Raw genomic sequence first — 20,594 nt, 5'->3', positions numbered from 1 at the left:
CTCTCTCTTTCTCTCTCTCTCACACACACAACACACACAACACACACACACACACACACACACACACACACACACTGTCTCTCTCTCTCTCCCCCTTCCTCTCTAGAATCAATAAACATCCTCAGGTAAGGATTAAAATTATTTTTAAATAAATAAAATGAACCATGATATTGTTACCACATCTAAAAATTAATAAATCCATGGTATCATTATATTGAGTTCAAATTTCTTTGATTGTCTATTTTTTCCAGTTTTGCTTGTTTGTTTTATAAAGATCCAAATAAGGTACTAGGTCTGAGGTTCCAAGGCAACTCCTAAGTTTGGTTATTCATTACAGGACTCATGGAACCCAGCATATGGTCATACCCATAGCTATCCTTTATTATGGGGAAAGGATATAGAGCAGATCAGCAAAGGGGAAAGGCACGTGGAGTGAAGTCCAGGGGAAACCTGGAGCAAGCTTCCAAAAGTCGTTTAGCAGTAGAGCCACACAGGATGCACTTAATTGCTTCAACATCAAATTGTGATAACACATCGAAATGTTTTCTGCCAAGGAAACTTATTAGAGACTCAGTGCTCAAAGTTTTTACTGGAGACTGGTCATATAGGCATTTACTACCTAGCATATACCAAAATTCCAAACTCCCAGAAGAAAAGCAGGTAATCAGCATAAGCCACATTGTTTTTATAGTTTATGCAGAGCAAGCTGCTCTTACTGGTTAGAGAATGTGAGAAGCAACCCACTCCAAGTTTCCATATACCAGACGTGGGCCAACCTTGCAAATAGCCTTTTCTAAGAATAGCAGTCTCAGTACTGCTTTGTTAACTTTTCTTTTCACAGGTGCATACATTGTAACTTGTTGATACCTCTTAAATCTCCTTTTTAAATGTATTTTATTGATTATGCTATTACAGTTGCCCCATTTCCCCCCTTCACTCCCCTCCACCCTGCACACCCTCTCCCACCCACATTCCCCCCCTTTAGTTCATGTCCATGTGTTATACTTATAAATTCTTTAGCTTCTACATTTCCCATATTATTCTTACCCTCCCCCAGTCTTCTATGCTACTTACTCTCTGTACCTTTTCCCCCCTCTCTCCTCCTCCCACTCCCCTGTTGCTAACCCTCCATGTGATCTCCATTTCTGTGGTTCTGTTCCTCTTCTAGTCATTTGCTTAGCTTGTTTTTGTTCTTGTTTTAGGTGTGGTTGTTAATAATTGTGAGTTTGCTGCCATTTTACTATATGTGTTTTTTATCTTCGGTTTCTTAGATAAGTCCCTTTAATATTTCATATAAAAGGGCTTGGTTTATGATGAACTCCTTTAACTTGTCCTTATCTGAGAAGCACTTTATCTGCCCTTCCATTCTAAATGAAAGCTTTGCTGGATAGAGCAATCTGGGATGTAGGTCCTTGCCTTTCATGACTTGGAATACTTTCCAGGCCCTTCTTGCCTTCAAGATCTCTTTTGAGAAATCAGCTGACAGTCTTGTGGGAACTCCTTTGTAGGTAACTGTCTCATCTCTTGCTGCTTCTAGGACTCTTTCCTTATCTTTAACCTTGGGTAATGTAATTATGATGGGCGTTGGTGTGTTCCTCTTTGGGTCCAACTTCTTTGGGACTCTGAGCTTCCTGGACTTCCTGAAAGTCTATTTCCTTTGCCAGATTGGGGAAGTTCTCCTTTGTTATTTGTTCAAATAAGTTTTCACTTGTTGCTCCTCCTCTCCCCCTTCAGGTATCCCTATAATTCAGATCTGGAACATTCAAAGATGTCCTGGCAGTTCCTAAGCCTCTCCTCATTTTTTTGAATGCTTGTTTCTTCATTCTCTTCTGTTTGGTTGTTTCTTTCTTCCTTCTGTTCCAAACCATTGATTTGAGTCCCATTTTCCTTCCCATCACTGTTGGTTCCCTGGACATTTTCCTTTACTTCCCTTTGCATAGCCTTCATTTTTGCATCTAATTTGCAACCATAGTCAGCCAATTGTGTGAGCATTCTGATTACCAGTGTGTTGAACTGTGCATCTGATAGGTTGGCTATCTCTTCATCACTTAGTTGTATTTTTTTCTGGAGCTTTGATCTGTTCTTTCATTTGGGTCATTTTTTTTTCTTTTGTCTAGACATGCCTGTTAAGTAATAATGGGCAGAGCCTTAGGTGTTTACCAGGGTGGGACAACCCATGTTGCTGTGCTGTGGCTCTGTATGTGGGGGAGGGGTCTGAGAGGAAATAGTGTGGCTTGCTCCACTTTCTGCTGGTTTTCAGTCACTTGCCCAGCTACCCACAAGCAAATTGGGCCCTTCTGGTACTGACTCCCGGGTGGGTGGGTTTGTATACGTTCTAGGACACGGTGGGTCTCTACAACAAACTCTCCTGTGAGGCTAGGAGTCTCTCCCAGCACCTCAACCCCCATGTTTTCAATCGGTGGTTTGAGGCTTTATTTCCCCATGCTGGGACCCTGGGTTGTATGGTCTGTCTCATCCCCTGTTTCAGCTGGTTTATCTGCCAGTGAATGCGGGACCACCTGGTTCCGCAAGCCACCTTGCGCCCTAAGCCCCTCCACAATCCGCCACATCACTGGGTCCACCCGCTACCATCTTGTGCCACTGCTTGTGTGCCCAGGGTTCGCCAGCCACCACTTTTTTTTTTTATTTGGCAACCCCTCTGTGCCCAGCTGCTTGACTCTGCCCTTCCTACCCGTCTGGATGAATGTATCTACCTTAACTCCCTGGTTGTGGACTTCCATACAGTTTAATTTTTTGTCAGTGCTGGTTGTTATTTTGTTTCTAAATTTTTATTGTCCTTCTTTTGGTTGTGTGAGGAAGCACAGTGTGTCTACCTACCCCTCCATCTTGGATGGAAGTCCCCTCTTTAATCTCTTTTAATCTACAAGGTCCCTTCCATCTTTTTCCCCCTGTAATTTATTTGTTGTTTCCCATAGTCTGGATTTTGTTTATTGCATCCCTGTAGAGTTATTTAAAATATTCCTGTTTCTTATCTTTCCCATGAACTTGTAGTTATATCTACAAGCTTGATCCAATTTAGGTTTGATTTTTTAAAAATTTCTTTGGTAGTATGATGACGTCATAAGTAGTATTATATACTTCTGACATGTAATATATTACATCTGGCTATGTCTCTATTGTGATGTCATTGCCTTAGCTCTAGAACCTGCATGTGTTAATTCCTGAGAGGTGCAGAATGATAGAATTCTAAATCTATCACTCCTTCTTAATTAGCTCGATTCTATAGAAACAAATCTCCCTCATCAGCCCTGACCATTGTGGCTCAGTTGGTTTAGCATTGTCCTGCAAAGTGAAAGGTCACCAGTTTGATTCCTGGCCAGGGGACATGCATGGACTGATGGTTTTGTCCCTGGTTGGGGTTCGTATGAAAGGCAACTAATTGATATTTCTCTTCTCACATTGATATTTCTCTCCCTCTTTCTCTCACCCTCCTGCTTCCTCTAAATAATAAGCGTGGCCTTGGGTGAGAATAAAGAAAAAAAAGAAAAGACAAAGAAAGATGCAGTACAGGGCATGGTATAACCAAACAAAAACAGAGGTTCAGGTCCCAGTCACCACAAAAGTCAAACATGTGAGGCAGATGCTGGTGTGAAAGGAAAGAGGTTTTATTCTCATGCTGTGCAATCTAGGAGAATGGCAGACTCTCATCTCAAAGCCCATCTTCTTTTTCTGCCATGGAAAAAGTCCCACTGTCCTTAGCAAGGCCAACAAAAGCCAGTGTCCCGAGTTGCTGCTCAATTTTAAAGTACAGTCCTTTGGAACCCACAGGCACCTGCTAAGTGGCCTGAGTCTGCATTCAGGTAGCTTAGCTTGTTCCCAGCTACTGTCCATTTCAGGCACTCTACTGGAGGCTACATGTGGAGCCTGCACAGCCATGGGCCATGTGGCTGCTGGGGCCCCCTGGTCACACGATCCTGGTTGAGAGCTCATGAACGCATGAGTAAGAGCATCACCAAGTGGGCAAGTGAGAGAGAGAGAGGCTCCACATTGCCAAGGAGAGACCAGGTGAGTGCACCATGTGAGTGCAGGCCATGACCAAAAGAGCTTCTTTGTTTCCCTGGGATTATTTTAGCTTGGATTTGGGACAGACCAAGTGCTTTCTCAAAATGACCAATCAACCTCCAAAACTTTTGAGAGCTTTGGGTGGGTCCACCTACACAAATCCCTTTTTTTCCCCAGGCTAGCCTGACAGGCCTCTTTGGTCTAGCACCTCTTCCTGCACCATTTTGATTTTTGTGGCGCATATGCTGGCCTTCCCCTGGTCCAACTCCACTCTAATACCAGAGATGGAGAGAGGGCTTCTTTTTCTATCCAATTATGTTGCTAGCTTTTTGCATGCTTGGGACCCTATCCACTGACATTTCTAGCTTTCTGTGCACTCAGTGTAAGAACCTCCTCCTGCTACCATCTTGGTGATGAGGGTGATGCCCCAGAGCTTTAACTGATTGTTTTATGGTAACAGTATATTTATTAAAAAGTAGGAAACTAAATATTTGCATTAGCTGAATTTGCATAAGGAAGCTCTTGAAGAATTTACAAGACACTAATAAAAGTTGTACTAGGAGGAGCAGTAGTGGGTGGATTTCTAAAATCACCTTTGAAACCCTTTAAATACTCCAAGGAAGAATATACAGATATATAAATTCTTAATAAGACAAACACAGTCAACACTGGAACAGATTGTTTTTTCTTCTGATGAATAACAGATGAAATTATAGGCTTCAACTCAGGCTTATTTTGAGTGACAGATACTTATCTTCACATTGTTTCTAAAATAATTTTTTTTACTGTACTGTATAATGTGAAGAAAGCCTATAGTCCAAATTTGTCATTTTATACATATTCATCAGTTATTTTCTTGTAGCAGATTAATTTCATTCTTCTGTACAAGGACAACTAAACTGTAAAATGATTTGCTTAGAAGCCTTAAAACAAAGCTGTGTTCCCAGCCCAAATTAACACTTTATCTAGTTCAATTTTTATAGATGACACAGAACAAGGTATACAAAAAGAAACATTGTTACCTTCACTTCATTGGATCATTCTCTGTTCTCCATGATAGCAATTCATTAACAAACCTGAAATCGCTGCTCACATTTTCCTACATTAATTTCTCACCTATTTTCACTGTTTTTTTTGTCTGATAGAAAGTCACCAAATACACCTCATCCTTTACAAACAATTTTTAAACTGACTACAGAACCATAAATTTACTCCTGACCCCTCATTTCTGATAACCTGGATAACAATGATTAGATTTTACAAACTAAAAACTTAAATAGCAATTACATAGTTACTTTTTTTTTAATATATTTTATTGATTATGCTATTACAGTTGTCCCATTTCCCCCTTCACTCCCCTCCCCCCTGTGCCCCCTCTCCCACCCACCTTCCTCCCCCTTTAGTCCATGTCCATATGTAATACTTATAAGTTCTTTAGCTTCTACATTTCCCGTACTATTCTTGCCCTCCCCCGATCTATTTTCAACCTACATTCTATGCTACTTATTCTCTATACCTTTTCCCCCTCTCTCCTCCTCCCACCCCTACTGCTAGCCCCGCCTTGTGCCCTCTATTTCTGTGGTTCTATTCCTATTCTAGTTGTTTACTTAGTTTCTTTTGGTTTTGCTTTAGGTGTGGTTGTTAATAATTGTGAGTTTGCTGTCCTTTTACTATACATGTCTTTTCTTTATCTTCTTTTCTTAGATAAGTCCCTTTAGCATTTCATAAAGTAAGGGCTTGGTGATGATGAACTCCTTTAATTTGATTTTATCTGAAAAGCACTTTATCTTCTCTTCCATTCTAAATGAGAGCTTTGCTGGATAGAGCAATCTGGGGTGTAGGTCCTTGTCTTTCATGACTTGGAATATTTCTTTCCAGCCCCTTCTTGCCTGTAAGGTCTCTTTTGAGAAATCAGCTGACAGTCTGATGGGAACTCCTTTGTAGGTTACTGTCCCCTTCTCTCTTGCTGCTTCTAGGATTCTCTCCTTCGTTTTTACCTTGGCTAATGTAATTATGATGTGCCTTGGTGTGTTTCTTCTTGGGTCCAACTTCTTTGGGGCTCTCTGCGCTCCTTGGATTTCTTGGAAGACTGTTCCCTTTGCCAGTTTGGGGAAGTTCTCCTTTATTATTTGTTCAAATAACTTTTCCACTTGTTGGTCTTCCCCTTCTGGTACCCCTATAATTCGGATGTTGGAACGTTTAAAGGTGTCCTCGATGGTCTTAAGCTTTTCTTCGATTTTTTGAATTCTTATTGCATCATGCTCTCCTGCTTGGTTGATTCTATCTTCCTTCTGGTCCACTGTGTTGTTTTGAGATTCAGATTCCTTCCTTTCACAATTGGCTCTTCTCCGTGTGTCTTCCTGCATCCCTTTAATGGTAATCTGCATTTTTTCATGTAATTTGGATCCAAAATCCACCAGTTCCGTGAGCTTCCTGATCACCAGTGTTTTGAACTGTGCATCTAATAGATTGGCTATTTCTTGGTCACTCAAAAGGGTGAGTCCTGGGGGTCTGATCTGTTCTGCTGGAAACATATCTTACGTCTTTCCCCGTCTCTCCTATTATTTTACTTATTTATTTATTTTTTCTCCGGTCTGGTCGCTCTTGTTACGGTGGGGGGCGGAGCCTTAGGTGTTCACCGGTGCTGGGCGCCCCAGTCGCTAGCTTGTGACGTTATATGTGGGGGCAGGGGCGGGAGCGGGGACAGGAGGGATCAATGGCGATCCTTCCGTTCTCCTGGAGTCAGACACTTCCCTGGGCTTCTGGGCTGTGAGCTCTGCCCTGATCCCCATTCGCTGCCCCACTGATTCCCCCAGCCGCCGCTTGCGTACTCAGGGATCACCGCTACACCACTGCGCTGGCTCCTGCGTCCCGGATTGCCGTCGCGCCGATTCTGCGCCAAATTTCCCCCGACCTCCGCGCGCCTGCGACCCGCGCCAGCCCCACGCCTGCTCGCTCGGCTCGTAGTCCCCTACCAGTCTGGATGTACGGGTCTACTTCAACTTCTAGGCTGTCCGTCTACCATTTAGATAAATCCTCTGACAGTTCTGATATTATGACTGCAAATCATTGTTGTAAATTATTGTTGCTCTGTTCTTGGTTGTGCGAGGAGGTACGGTGCGACCACCTATTCCTCCATCTTGCCGGAAGTCTACATAGTTACTTTTATAAAACAGGAGACAAATTCAACAAAGGAATTCCCTATAATTAACTTTTGCAATAATTATATTCATAAATAATGGTTATGAATTTAAGTACATGTCAACACAGAGATGCCTATTTAATCCAAGTGCAACCCTCCTCGTGAAAAGAGTTTAAGATGCACTCTTTATTTGAGCACAAACTTTATTTACTGGAAAATACAAAACAAAAAAGTACCCCTAAGTAAATTGCACCAGCACCACCAAAGTAAATGGAGACAATGTAAAAAAGAAATAGAAGAAAATATCCACATTCTTGAAAAGGTGTGATCTATAAAAGAACTAATTTAAAGTCAAAAGGATTTTTGTGTTTGTCACTAAACCTCAAAAATTACTCTAAGTCATATTACAGAAAGTGTGTACTCAGTAAGCCATGTATATCAAAAATGTTCTTCAAGTGGGAAGGTGGGCAAGTTTGGAGGTCAGAGAATTTCTCTCTATTTGTCCTTTTGTGTGAAATAAAAAGCACGATGAGATAGAGGGGAAGGAAGAAAGGGAGGACCAACTGAATCAGACAACCAATTTTGTGGTGAGGTTCATAGTAATAATTTCATAGTGAGGTTCATGAGATATCTAACTCCAAAGTAAATTTTTCTGATAAAGAAGTTTGTCTGCATAAGACTGATACTGTCACATACATTCATGTAATTATAGCTCACAGACACCAAATCTCAGCAACTTGCTGCTGAAGGGGAGAAAATGCCACGTGTAAACTATGAACCATGTGAATGGGTGAGCCACAATTATAGTTTACCAAATCTCAATAAAATATGTTTCTTTAAAAGGTAAGTAGAAACCATTTACCAAGATCTGTTAGATAACAAAGCCAGAATACTGGAATCTAAATATAAATGTGAGCTCTCTTAGCACATAAAGACATAGATGTTCCATGGGGAGGGAAAACCAATAGTTGGAAACTATATCTTGCTCTGTCATCATTTGCCATCTCTCGCTGAAAATGACTTGCTCTTATCTCTTCCCTATATTAGATTTGGGTCACTGATAACTTCTATAGCTAAAGACCTACTACTGAGTACCAAATATAAAAACATACTATGGTGTTCTGAATGTTATTAGTGTTCCTAAACCAACTTTGAAGTTTTAAAAATGAAAACAAAGTATCTTTAACTCTGTATGAGCCAAAACATTATGGTCTCATGAAGCTGAAATCACTGGGAACATTTTGCTGGTCTAATGTACATTATGCTTAACTAAAATGTCACATTGTTTCATAAAAATAAAATAGGCTGGGAAATAGTAAATCCAAAATTCTACAAATTCAGATTATGTATAACATTCCTTTGTCCAAGTACCGTACACACTGAGTTCCTTATGTCTGTTAAGCAGGTCAGTTTAGTTCAATGGATAAAATATTTGCAAGCATCTTCTTTACAGTACCTCTTTCTGTAGATTGCAGGGCAGTATTCTTTTTATCCATTCCTAGTCATTCCGAGTTTGATTTTTCCAGTTAGAAGGGATAAATCTGAAATGTCTGCTCAACTGCTTTACCACCTGTCTCTCCAGCAGATGTGAGTCAGAGTGAGAGCAGTTGTTTATATGCACAGGAGATGCTCTTAATGCAAGAAGCTATGCCCAAGTTTACTGCCATAACAACTGAGAAGAGAGGAACAAGCAACCAGTTTGAAGTTGGGCACTGGGTTCTTCTTATTTAATACATGATCAGCTGACATGTCCCGTGGAGTACTCAAAATTATATCTCTAAAATATCTGAAGGTGACTGGAGGATCCATGCTGTAAAAAATATCAATAGCAAACATGGCGAAACTAAGAGAACCATAGCTTCACAGACTGAACTATATTTCAAGGTGTTATTTGTATAGATTCTGAGACAGTTTAATAAACTTATTGGAAGAATCACATATAATGCACAACCAATAGTCATTGCAGTGAGTAGATGTCTAATAAAAGAAATTAAACAGTAAAGAAAGGTTTATAAGAGGTCTCAACTCCCACAATTTCAATCACTATATAGGTAAAAGAAATAACCACCTGGCCGATGTCATATCCCTATGGCAGGAAAAGAATCCCTGCATTATACTTTTCCCAGTGGGACAGGTAGAAAGAAAACAAAACTACTCATAGCAGGAGATAGAGCACAAAAACACTGACATCAGATGATCCTTGTCCAAAGATAGAATATATACAGTAGTTAAAACAAAGTAAACACACAACTAACTTTCCAGGCCACAGTCAAAAATCTCCCCAAAGGGAATGCTGAAATAGGTTCTACTGGATTGCTTTTGAGTCACATCATCTAGCAGGGTGTCCAACCTGTGGCCCAACACAAAAGCATAAATTTACTTAAAATATTATGAGATCTTTTTGTGATTACATGTCACAATGTATTTAATGTGTGACCCAAGACAACTCTTATTCCAGTGTGGCCCAGAGATGCCAAATGTTGGATACCCCTGGTAGAATATATGTTATGAAGTTGAGATTACCTACTACAATCTAAACCCATGCTTGTGACCTGGTGCTGAAGCATAAAAGTAAGGATCAAAGTATGCCATAAGTAAGAAATTGTATATAACAAGCAGAAATATTTAGAGTCAGTCAGGTAGGAAATACTTTCACTATAGTGCTCCCAAATGGATGCATGATCTACAGAGAGAGTGGATTGGTATCCACAGAACTGTACTTGTACTTATCAAAACCAGCCAGGCATTGCTCCCTGGCTCCGTGAGTTGCTCCCAGCTCAGGTATTTGTAACCAATCATGAGGACCTGAACACTGAGGGCCAGGGCCCACTCAGCAGCAACTCTTCCAGAGGAGGTGGCATCATACCAGGTGGGAAAGAATGGGAAGACCTGGCAAAGCAACAGACACTTATTTTTAAACACTAGAATCACACTCAGCACAGCATAAAGTAATACTAGGAGCATTGATTAAGAATTAAGATCACCTGCAGAGACTCTCAACCCTGGCTGCACAATTGCATAATAAAATCACTTAACAAAGAAGTAAAATTATCTCTGTTTGCTGATGATATGATTGTATATGTAGAAAACCCTAATTATTAAAAACAACTGTTAGAGTAAATGAATTCATTGAAATAACAAGATATAAAGTTAACACAAAAATCAGCTGCATTTCTATACACTGACAATGAACAATCTGAAAAGAAAATTAAGAAAATACTTTTGTTTATAATACTACCAAAAATATTTAGGAATTAGCTAAGTATGTAGGAGACTTATACAATAAAAACTAAAAAATTTTCTGAGGGTAAAGAAGACATAAATAAATGGGAACACATGTATGTTCATAAGTTGGAAGACAATATTTTAAGATAGCAATACTATCCAAAGTGATCTACAGATCCAATGGATCTACAGATTCAATGGAATCCCTATCAAAATCCCAGTGACACATATATATATATTTTTCAGATACAGAAAAACCCATCCTAAAATTCTTATGGAATCTCAATGACCCCAAATAGCCAAAACAATCTTGGATAAAAGATTCAAAGCTGGAAGACTTACACATTTTTTTTAAAGATTTTATTTATTTATTTTTAGGGAGGGAAGGAAGGGGGGCAGAGAGAGAGAGAGAGAGACATCAATGTGCGGTTGCTGGGGGTTATGGCCTACAACCCAGGAATGTACCCTGGCTGGGAATTGAACCTGGGACACTTTGGTTCCCAGCCCACGCTCAATCCACTGAGCTACGAGACTTACACATTTTTATTTCAATACTTACTATTAAGCTACAGTAATCAAAACAATGTGGTACTAGAATAAAGACAGACATACAGACCATTGGAATAGAGAGCCCAGAAATAAACTCTCACATGTATGGTCAAATGATTTCTGACAAATGTGCCAAGACTATTCAATGTGGAAAGTATAGTCTTTTTAACAAATGGTGCTTGGGAAAACTAAATATGCACATGCAAAAGAATCCAGTTGAATCTTTACCTGACACTACATACAAAGATTAACTCAAAATGAGTCAAAGACCAAGGTACAAGACCTAAAACTAATAAACTCTCAGAAGAAAAAACACAGAGCAAAAGCTTCATGACATTACCTTTAGCAATGATTTATTGGATATGACACCAAAGGTATAACCAACAAAAGGGAAAATAGTCCAACTGGACTTCATGATGTTTTTCTAAATTTATACATCAGAAAACACTATCAATAGAATAAAAAAGACAAGCCACAGAATGGAAGAAAATACATGTAAATTATATATCTGATAAGAGACTAATAACTGGACTATACAAGGATCTTCTAAAACTCACCAACTGAAAATCAAACAACCCAATTAAAAAATGATAAAAAAATAGACATTTCTCCAAAGGAGATGAATGAATGGCCAATAAGCACATGAAAAGAATGCTCAATGTCACTAAACATTAGAGAAATTCAAAGCAGAACAAAGACAAGATAGCACCTCACACCAATTACAGTAGCTATTATCAAAAAACCAAAAGGTAAAATGTGTTGAAGAGGGTGGGGAGAAATTGAAACCCTCATGCAGTGTTGATGGGAATGTAAAGCACTGTAAAAAACAGTGTGGAGCTTTCTCAAAAATAAAAAATAGAATTACCATATGATCTAGCAATTTCACTTCTGGGTACATACACAAAAGAACTGAAAACAGGGTCTCAAGAAGATAGTTGTGTACCCATGTAGCACTACTCACAGTAGCTAAAATGTGGAAACAATCCATGGACAGATGAATAGGTAACAAAATGTGTTATATACACACAAAAGAGTATCATTTAATCTTATAAAGGAAGGTCATTCTGACATACGCTACAACATGAATAAACCCTGAGTACATTATGCTAATTGAAATAAGCCAGGCAACAAAAATACAAGTACTGTCTTAATTCAATTATATGAGACACTTAGAGTGGTCAAAATCATATAGATAGAAAGTAGAATGATGATTTCCAGAGGCTAGGGGTAAGCAGGATAGGAGTTAGTATTCCACAGATATAGAGTTTTAGTTTTTTACAAGATAAAAAGAGTTCTGGAGAAAGATGGTGGTGATGGTTGCACAATATTATGAATTTATGTAATATCATTGAACTGTAGACTTAAAAATAGTTAAGATAGTAAATTTTATATTATGCATATTTTACCACAATAGAAAAAAAATCTCTTGAGAGCTTTTAACCAGTCTGATGCCCAGGCTGCTCCTCTGACTCCTGGAGTGTGAGTCCAGGCAACTGTATTTTTGTCAGCTCCTCTGGTAATCCAAGTGCAGTGAGCATGGAATCCCAGAACACTGAAGGTGAGGATTTGCCACTTGTCCCTTCTCAAGCTCTTCAGGAAGAACACTGAGTAGAATGTCAGGTAGCATTACCTGTACATTAGTGAAATATGGCAACCTGCATTATTTAAATGGTTATTTCTCTGGTATCTTCTTTCTCCACACCTTCCCATTTTGTTTCTTTCTCTCTTTCTCCTTCCTTTCTGCCAAGTATGTATAATGAATCTGTGTAAGTTCAGTGTTTGTACTCTATCCCTCCATCAATTCATCTTCTGAAGCAGAGACTGGTGCCTTTCTACTTCACAATTTATACTGTGACTCAAGATCTAGTTCCAGTCTCTAACTCCCCACCACCTCTCCTTTGCCTTTTATTCTGGAAGAATATAGCTGTGCCCTAAGTCACCTGTGTGCCCTGAGAACCTGCCTTGATTTCCAGCACTCCTGAGATGGATGTGCAGATCAAGGCCCTCTGGAATCCTCATTTTCTCATATTCATTGAAGAGTGTTGGGTACTCAAGTCTTAGTAAGACGTATTGGTTGACTGAAGAGAAATGTTCTCCAAGAATAGCTGTGGAGTCAGTTGTTTATTTATTTGGGTGTTAAAGGCAGGGTACCCAGGAAGGAGAAAAGATGAAAGCTCCTTCTGTGCTTCAGGCCCCACATGAGGCCCTAGGATCCCAGTTATGAAAGGAAAAGCACAACCTAAGGAAATCTGCCCTAAGGAAATCACAGCCTAAGGGGGAGGCAGATTATTGAACAGGTGATTCAAATACCTTGTGGTAAGTGCTGTGGTAGAGGTGAGCATGGAATTTATGGAAACTAAAAGAAGGGAACCAAAACTACCTAGAAGAGGTGGGAGAGGAGTCAAAAAAGGCTTCTTGTAGGAGGCACCATCAGGAATGACTTTTATTTTTAATTTAAAAAATGCATATGTAACAGACTCATTGTAGAAAGTCAGAGTGAATTAAGAAAGGACACTGAGGGTAAACATAAATACCTTTTAAAAAATCTCCTAACATGTGCCAAGTTAGAGGAAGTTATGAGACCAATTGTGTAATCACTCCCTTGTACATGGTGCTATCCTGGGATGTCATACTTGATGACAAGAGACTGAAAATGCTGACTTAGGTCTATGCTGAAATTAATGCTCTGCACAGAAGCAGGACACCTGGAAGGTAAAAGGGGGAGGGCCTGGATCCCAGAACATGATTTCCCAGATCAAAGACATGGTTTTATAGGAGCCCCCTTCCATCCTCTAATTGTTGGTAACAAAAGTTACCCAGCCAGTAAAATCCTTCAGGGATTCTGTGCCCTGGGTCTTATTTTATTTTTTATTGCATATATCACATAAGCACTAAATGTGTGTCCCCAACTGCCTGACAGGTACAAAATGCAAAAGGGAATATAGGTGAGGTGTTTCTCCAAGGAGCTAGCAATTTTGCTAGTAACATATAAAATGAATACTATATGTTCCCAAAGACAATAATAATTGCTGACTATGAAATCTTAGTGCCCAGCAGGTCAGCCACAACCTAGGCATTTAAAATATTTGTTAATGAATTGAATAAAATGTATGATGCAATTGAAAAACACTGAATCAGTTTACATGGAATCCTACCCAATTGTATGATAGACCACAAGGACAAAAGCACCTTTCTTTTGTTGTTAATTTTATTTATTTATATATAATAGTTGATATACTACCATGGTTACTTTTTTTAAAATTTAATCTCTATTGTTTTACTATCATGGTTTCTAATTCAAAAGACAAAAAATATGACATTTAAAAGTCTCTCTCCTGGTAGTGTAACTGTGTAGCATGGGGTTCAGCCACTTGTTACCTTGATGCATGACCCAAAGATTTGTGTTGAAGAAAACAGGTTTTATTAACCAGTTTCCAATTTTGGGGGTGCTGAATGAATTCCTGCTCTGAGTCCTTCTCTCCTATAAAAGCCAGAACTTCTCTTGACCCCCAAAATATTGCAAGCCAAAACCACTCCCAGAAGTTCCCCATTTCCTTATCTGTCCTTAAGCCAGCCACACAAACAGCTCTCCATCCTCTCTGGAATGTGTACTCATGGGTTTCAGAGTTGCCATCTTCTTGCAGCAGCTCTCTCTTTCAGGACCTGGGGTGCACTGCTCCCAGTCTCCATATAGCAGTCCAGGACCCCATGTCCTGTACCACACTGGATCATACCGTCTTAGAGGATGGAGCCCAGTGAGGCATGAATCCCAATGTTGGATCCTGCCCCCAGGAGTGGGCTTCCAACCATGCTGAGCCTAAGCCTCTGATGGGCCCAGCAACTGCCTGGTCCTATGAGTGCTCCCATCTGTGCAGGGAGCAAGGGCCATGGACCCAGAGTGTCCAAGCACACCTGCATCCAGAAGTCCCAAGCCAAACTCCACAAGTCAAGAGCCAAGAGTGAGCCAAGAGCCTGAACCAAGTGTCAAAAGCCAGAGAGCTTCTTCCTGCCTCCTGTTTAAAAAGCCCTCTCAACCGGAATCCCAGCACTCTGGAAACCAGTGGGAGTGTCTAGCTTTTTAACCAATGGTCATGTTTGTCTTTGCCTCAGTTTCTGAGAATTGGCAGAAACTTCCAGTCACCCTGGGTGGGGGATCCAGGCCCCATAGCTCAGCTAGCCTGTGTCTTGAGCTAGTAGCCCCAAGACTGTGGGCTATTTAAGCCCCAGCTCTGGTTTCAAACCTCTGAATTCTCTGCACCTCTTCCTGTAAACTGCATTGTGTTTATACTAACCTCTTGCCTCAGGCATTTGCAGTTTTAGGCAGCCCCTCCCTTTGAAGGAGGCAGACTGCTTAAATCTGCCCCCTGGGCATCCTTCCTGCCCCCCTGCCTTTTCTGACAATAGAGCAGCCTGTGCCAGATTTGTGGTTCTCCTGCCTAAATTAGGGTCCCTTACTTTTTGGCAACCTCTGCTCCAACCTACCTCATTACAGTTGCACATCTGCCAATATATTAAAAACCTTTAAAGTGTACATTTTGAATAGGTGAATTGTATGGTATATAAATTATATCTCAATGAAGTTGCTAAAAAAGGAAAAACCTTCCTCCCATCTTCCCACCCTTGTGCCTCAGTCACTCTGACTGTTCTCCCAGAGGCAACCCTATGATCTTTCTTCTTCCTGAGCAACATAAATGTAGGTATGGATATAGATATAGATATAGATATAGATATATAGATAGAGAAATAGAGACGATAGAGATGATAGAAATGATAGAGATAGAGATAGAGATAGAGATAAAGATAGAGATAGAGATAGATAGAGATAGATGTAGATATATTTTTCCTTTATTCTCTTTTAATATAAAATCCTAGGGCAGAGTACCAAAAAAATTAGGGACCATACCTTACAGAGGGACTGAGTCCATCTCCCAGGACAGCAGATGTAAAAGCCCCATGTGCTCACAGGTTGGAGGCACAGGCAGGTGGCAGAACAATGAGTGGAGTTGGGCTGCTTTTGGATTAAGGGTGGGAAATGCCACAAATCAGAAATTGCAAGGAAGCCCAGGGCTTATTTTTGACACACAGGATCTCTGGTCTATTGTACCATGAAAGGTGACCAGTATATCCCAATTTGCCCAGGACTTTCCTTGTTTTAACACAGAAAGTCCCAAGTCTTGGAAAGTCCCTCAGTCCCGGAATCATTAAATCCTCTTGGTGAGTTGACCCATTTCTTTTTTCCCCCCTCTGGATACGGTGAGTTTTATTTTGTCTTATCTAGACAGAAGTTGATTTACTTTCAAATGTTCCAGGGTGGAGAGAGACTAAGGGAAAGCACAGGGTGTAGAGGTCTATTTGGTATAATATTCTCCCTATTTCATCTTCCCCATGAATGGAGAGAGCACTGTGCTTACTTGCAGAACTGAAACTCGGGGGCTGGATTTTCTTTAGGTTTATTTGGCTCAGGTACAAATGAAGAACCTTGATCTTTTTTGTCATATTTTCTAACTGATTCCTTCCAATGGTCTTTGTTCCCTATATCTCCTGGGCCATGACTGGAGTTTTCACTTGGACCTTGAGAGACATTCACTCCATCTGCTTTATTTTCATCTTTCCTTGCTCAAGGTCCTTCCTAGATGGTTGAGATGGAACTACCTCCCCCACCCAGACCCCATGCTTTGTAGAAAACTGCGGTTCTAGCTAAGCTCTGAAATGAAGCAGGATAATGAGAACTCCACCCAAGCACTCTCCTTTGGTGAAGGGGCTAGAATTAGAGGCTGTTCAGGTTTGAGAGGCTTAAAAGTTGGAATGACAGTCTTCCTCCTTATTGAGCGTTTTATATTCCAGAGACCTCTCACTTTCTCTCCTTCCTGCTTTTCTGCTGGATATGGCTGAGGTCCCTGTCTCTGATGACTCACTTCTTGTGTTCTACCACCCAGTTCCTGAGTTTCTTCGCTTTGCCAGCTTGGGTGTCTCTCTGAGGCTGACATTCTAGTTTTGACTCTTCCAGCTGATGTTGGATGTTCCTTCTGTAGTTGCTCTTCTACTTCTGACTCTTCAGCAGCTATGTCAACAGGCTTTGTCCCTCCACAGAGAGAGGCTGATTGAACAAATTGTGAGGTGCTAGCAGAGGAATCATCATCCTTAGGAGTGTTCTGAGGCTTTAGAGTTAGTTTGGGTCTTTGGGATAAACCTCTATCATTCTTATAATCATCTTTGGAACTCCATCTCCCATCATCTTGTTTGTTATATCTGTCTTCATAGTGTGCCCTCTCCTCTGTAGTCATCACCCCTAGAGTACCTACTTCCAAATGCTCTTCTGACATCACCTGTCCTGGAGTCATAGCCTCTGTGATAGTATCTGCTGCCTCAGTCATTATAGTGATCCCCCATGTCAGCCCATGTCCCATTGTGAGCCATCATGGTACCTATCTCAATACACACCATGATATGGGTCTGGATAATAAATATCTCAAAACTTGTCTCCAAAACTATCTTCATCTCTTCTGGGTGGGTAGTCTCAAAAGCTGTCTGTGGCTGGATGGGCCCTCCAGTCTATATTTGTTTCCTCAGGATCCCAATTTCTATCTCAATGATCATTACTGTCTTTGATCAGCAATGTCCACTCCAAATTCTCCTGTTACCTAAAGATGTTACAGAACAGAACTGGGGGCATTGAATGATCTACTATTACTGAATGGACCCAACCTTGTGCTCTGGGGGTCTCCCACCCCATACTATGTTCGCCTTGCTGACCACCAGGGATAGATGTCTCTCAATGCCAGAGATTGGTGAAAAGGAAAGGGATTATTTATTTAAAGAGTTATACAAACTTAAGAGTGATAACTTAATGTTTTCATTGAGATCCCAAAATCTTTTAGAGTACCTACAAACACACAGTCTTTCCTTCCCCCTCCCCCCAGCCCAGGGTACCGTATCTCCGAAAAAGAAATAGAAGTCTGTGGTTCTCCTCTGCCCAAGCTGCATGGTCCCAAAAAGACTCCCAGTTTGTCTCTGACCCAAAAGATGCCACATGGTTGCTGCACCTGGGTTTAAATCCCAGCACCAATCTTCTTCTGTCACCATTACCAACTCCTCCCACAATTGACCACAGCTGCCAGCATTCTCCTATTCTTTCAGCTTTTCTGGGCTGCCATAGTAAATCCAGGCAGGTGTGGCCCTGTGGTGTGGAGCCAATCATCTCCAGGCTCTTACACAGACTCTGTAACCAGGGGGAATTGTCTCCCAGTTACATCATGGATTGAAGTCACTCCCATCCTCCTGGCTCAAAGTATGGCCACAGCTGTTTAACATATACATGAAACCAGTTAAAGGTTATAAATATGTTAAACAACCATGTCAGAGGTTAGCTGCAAAGCTGTTGCTTATGCAGAACAGCACTCAATGGCCCTGCTCCATGCATCCCATCCCCCAGCTCAGACTTGTGGGGATGAGGACATCCTATATATATTTTTACTAATATTTCCTGGACACCTTGAGTTCTGGACCCCATTATAAATCCCTATTTGGGGCCCCCCCTTGGCTGCACCCTGTTGCAATGTTACCTAGAGAGGTTCCACATCATATGTCAACAGGGAAATGCAAATTGAACCAACAGTGAGATAGATACCACTTCATACCTACTAGAACAGCTAAAATTAAAAAATATTGACAACACAAAATGCTAACAAGGATGTGGAGCAACAGAAACACTTATTCATTGCCAGTGGGAATGTGCAATGGTACAGCCACTTTGGAAGACAGTTTGCTGGTTTTTTATAAAACTAAACATACACTTACTATAAGGTTCAGCAATTATGCGCCTTGATATTTATCTAAAGCAGTTGAAAACTTATATCTATGCAAAAACCTGCTCATGGATGCTTATAATAGCTTTATTTCTAATTGTCAAAACTTGGAAGCAAACCAAGATGTCCTGCATTAGGTAAATAAAAAGACTGGTACATCCAGATGATGGAATACTATTCCATCCTAAAAGGACAGGAGCTTTTTATCAAAGCATTAAATGAAATGAAGGGAACAAATGCATTTAAGATATTAATCATAATTATTTATAGCCTCATAATTATTCAATATCTCAACTTCTCAAGTGAATTTCTGTCACTTGGTTCTATTTATTGATATGACTTGTGGATTTTTCTTCAAGTATTAGACAATGTGTATAAATAATTATAGGAGCTCTACATGATGTTTTCCTTCTCTAGAGATAATTTAATTTTCTTCTGGCAGAAAGAGTAGGGTCAGATAGCCCTGGTCCAATTAAGGAATGTGGTATTTTGAAATTTTAGGTTTTACAAACCTAATTTATTTCCACTTTGTCCTTACTCCTATCTGAAATCTGCCTGGATTCTCTACTGAAACCTGGAGGTTTTTTTCAGAGATTTGACTGCTTGCTGGGCCCTGACTTCCAGTTTTGGACTCTTCAACACAATGAAACCTTTTAGCCTCTGAGCTGCCTCTTTCTCTTTGGGCTATTGATCTCTTACCTTCATGGCTTGGGAATCAGCAAATACGTCGATGGAAAGGTGAAGTGAAATATCAATTCACTTTTCAACAAATTCTCTTTTCTCTAAGATCTGAGACCTTCCAATTCTGGCATTTATTTTTCTTTTTTCTTAATCCTTACAGGAGGACTCTTTTTTTTTTTTTTTTTTCATTCCTTCTAGAGAGATTGGAAGGGGGAGCAGAAGGAAGAGAGAGAAACATCAATGCAATTCATCGACTGGTTGCCTCCCTATATACCCAGACCAGGAGTCGTATGTTCCCAGACTGGGGATTGAATTAGCAACCTAGACATGTGCCCTGATTGAGAATTGAATCTGCCACCTTTTGGCTATAGGACTGATGCTCCATCTGAGTCACACTGGTGAGGGCCCAATCCTGGCTTTCTTTGCTAGTCATGAACTCCACATTTTGTTTTAATACTCCTGTGAGTTTGTAAGCTGCTACTTTCTACTTGACCTCTAGGTCTTGCACTTTCTGCTTATAATTCAGCAAATGTCTCAAGGCGGGAAAGGATGGAGAGTGTTACCCTGATCTGACTGCATTTTCTTTCTGTCCCATTTTTAGCCCCTTGAGTCCTAGATGACTTGGTTGCTTTCTGATACCATCAAATATTTGTTTATTTTTAACCTGACTTTTCAATCGTTCTCAGTGAGAGATTTGGTATAAAGTCAGCTCTTATGCTAGAGCTGAAAGCAGTTGTCCAAATATTGACAGCTAAGATAGTCTTCAGTCAGGCTCCTTTATTAAATTATGTGTTGTGTGAGGATCTGATTCTCCCACCAATTTTCTTTATTTGACCCACATGGAAGACCTGCTCTTGGAGAATGTGTCTTCTGCTTTCTATTTGGCAGGAAGAATCTTTTATACATAAATATGCAGGTTATTTTTCTTCTGTTGCCTATGATAATTATAATAAAATAACTTGGTGCTAAGTTGGTAGACAAAAATACAAGCTTGGGCCTGAAATACCAAAGAAATAATCCTATAATTATATTTAATTAAAAAATTATCATCCAAGTTAAAACACAAAATTAAAAAATATCTTATTCTATACGTGCTGACTGAAGAGCATATTGGCAGTACCCATGTGAGAAATAATTTTGTCTATGGTTAATGGTATAAAGTGATACTT

The 20,594-nt window shown here is 40.3% G+C and overlaps 2 pseudogenes; both read right to left on the bottom strand.

The window, feature by feature from the left end:
• Positions 1 to 8,400: 8,400 nt before the first annotated feature.
• LOC114497004 lies at positions 8,401 to 14,671 on the bottom strand (annotated as a pseudogene).
• Positions 14,672 to 16,213: 1,542 nt separating this feature from the next.
• LOC114497003 lies at positions 16,214 to 19,449 on the bottom strand (annotated as a pseudogene).
• Between the last annotated feature and the right edge of the window lie 1,145 nt (positions 19,450 to 20,594).

The sequence above is a fragment of the Phyllostomus discolor genome, chromosome 5, assembly GCF_004126475.2.
Source record: "Phyllostomus discolor isolate MPI-MPIP mPhyDis1 chromosome 5, mPhyDis1.pri.v3, whole genome shotgun sequence".
Lineage (NCBI taxonomy): Eukaryota > Metazoa > Chordata > Mammalia > Chiroptera > Phyllostomidae > Phyllostomus > Phyllostomus discolor.
Note: the sequence above shows the minus strand (reverse complement) of the source record. Positions and strands in the feature narration are given on the sequence as shown.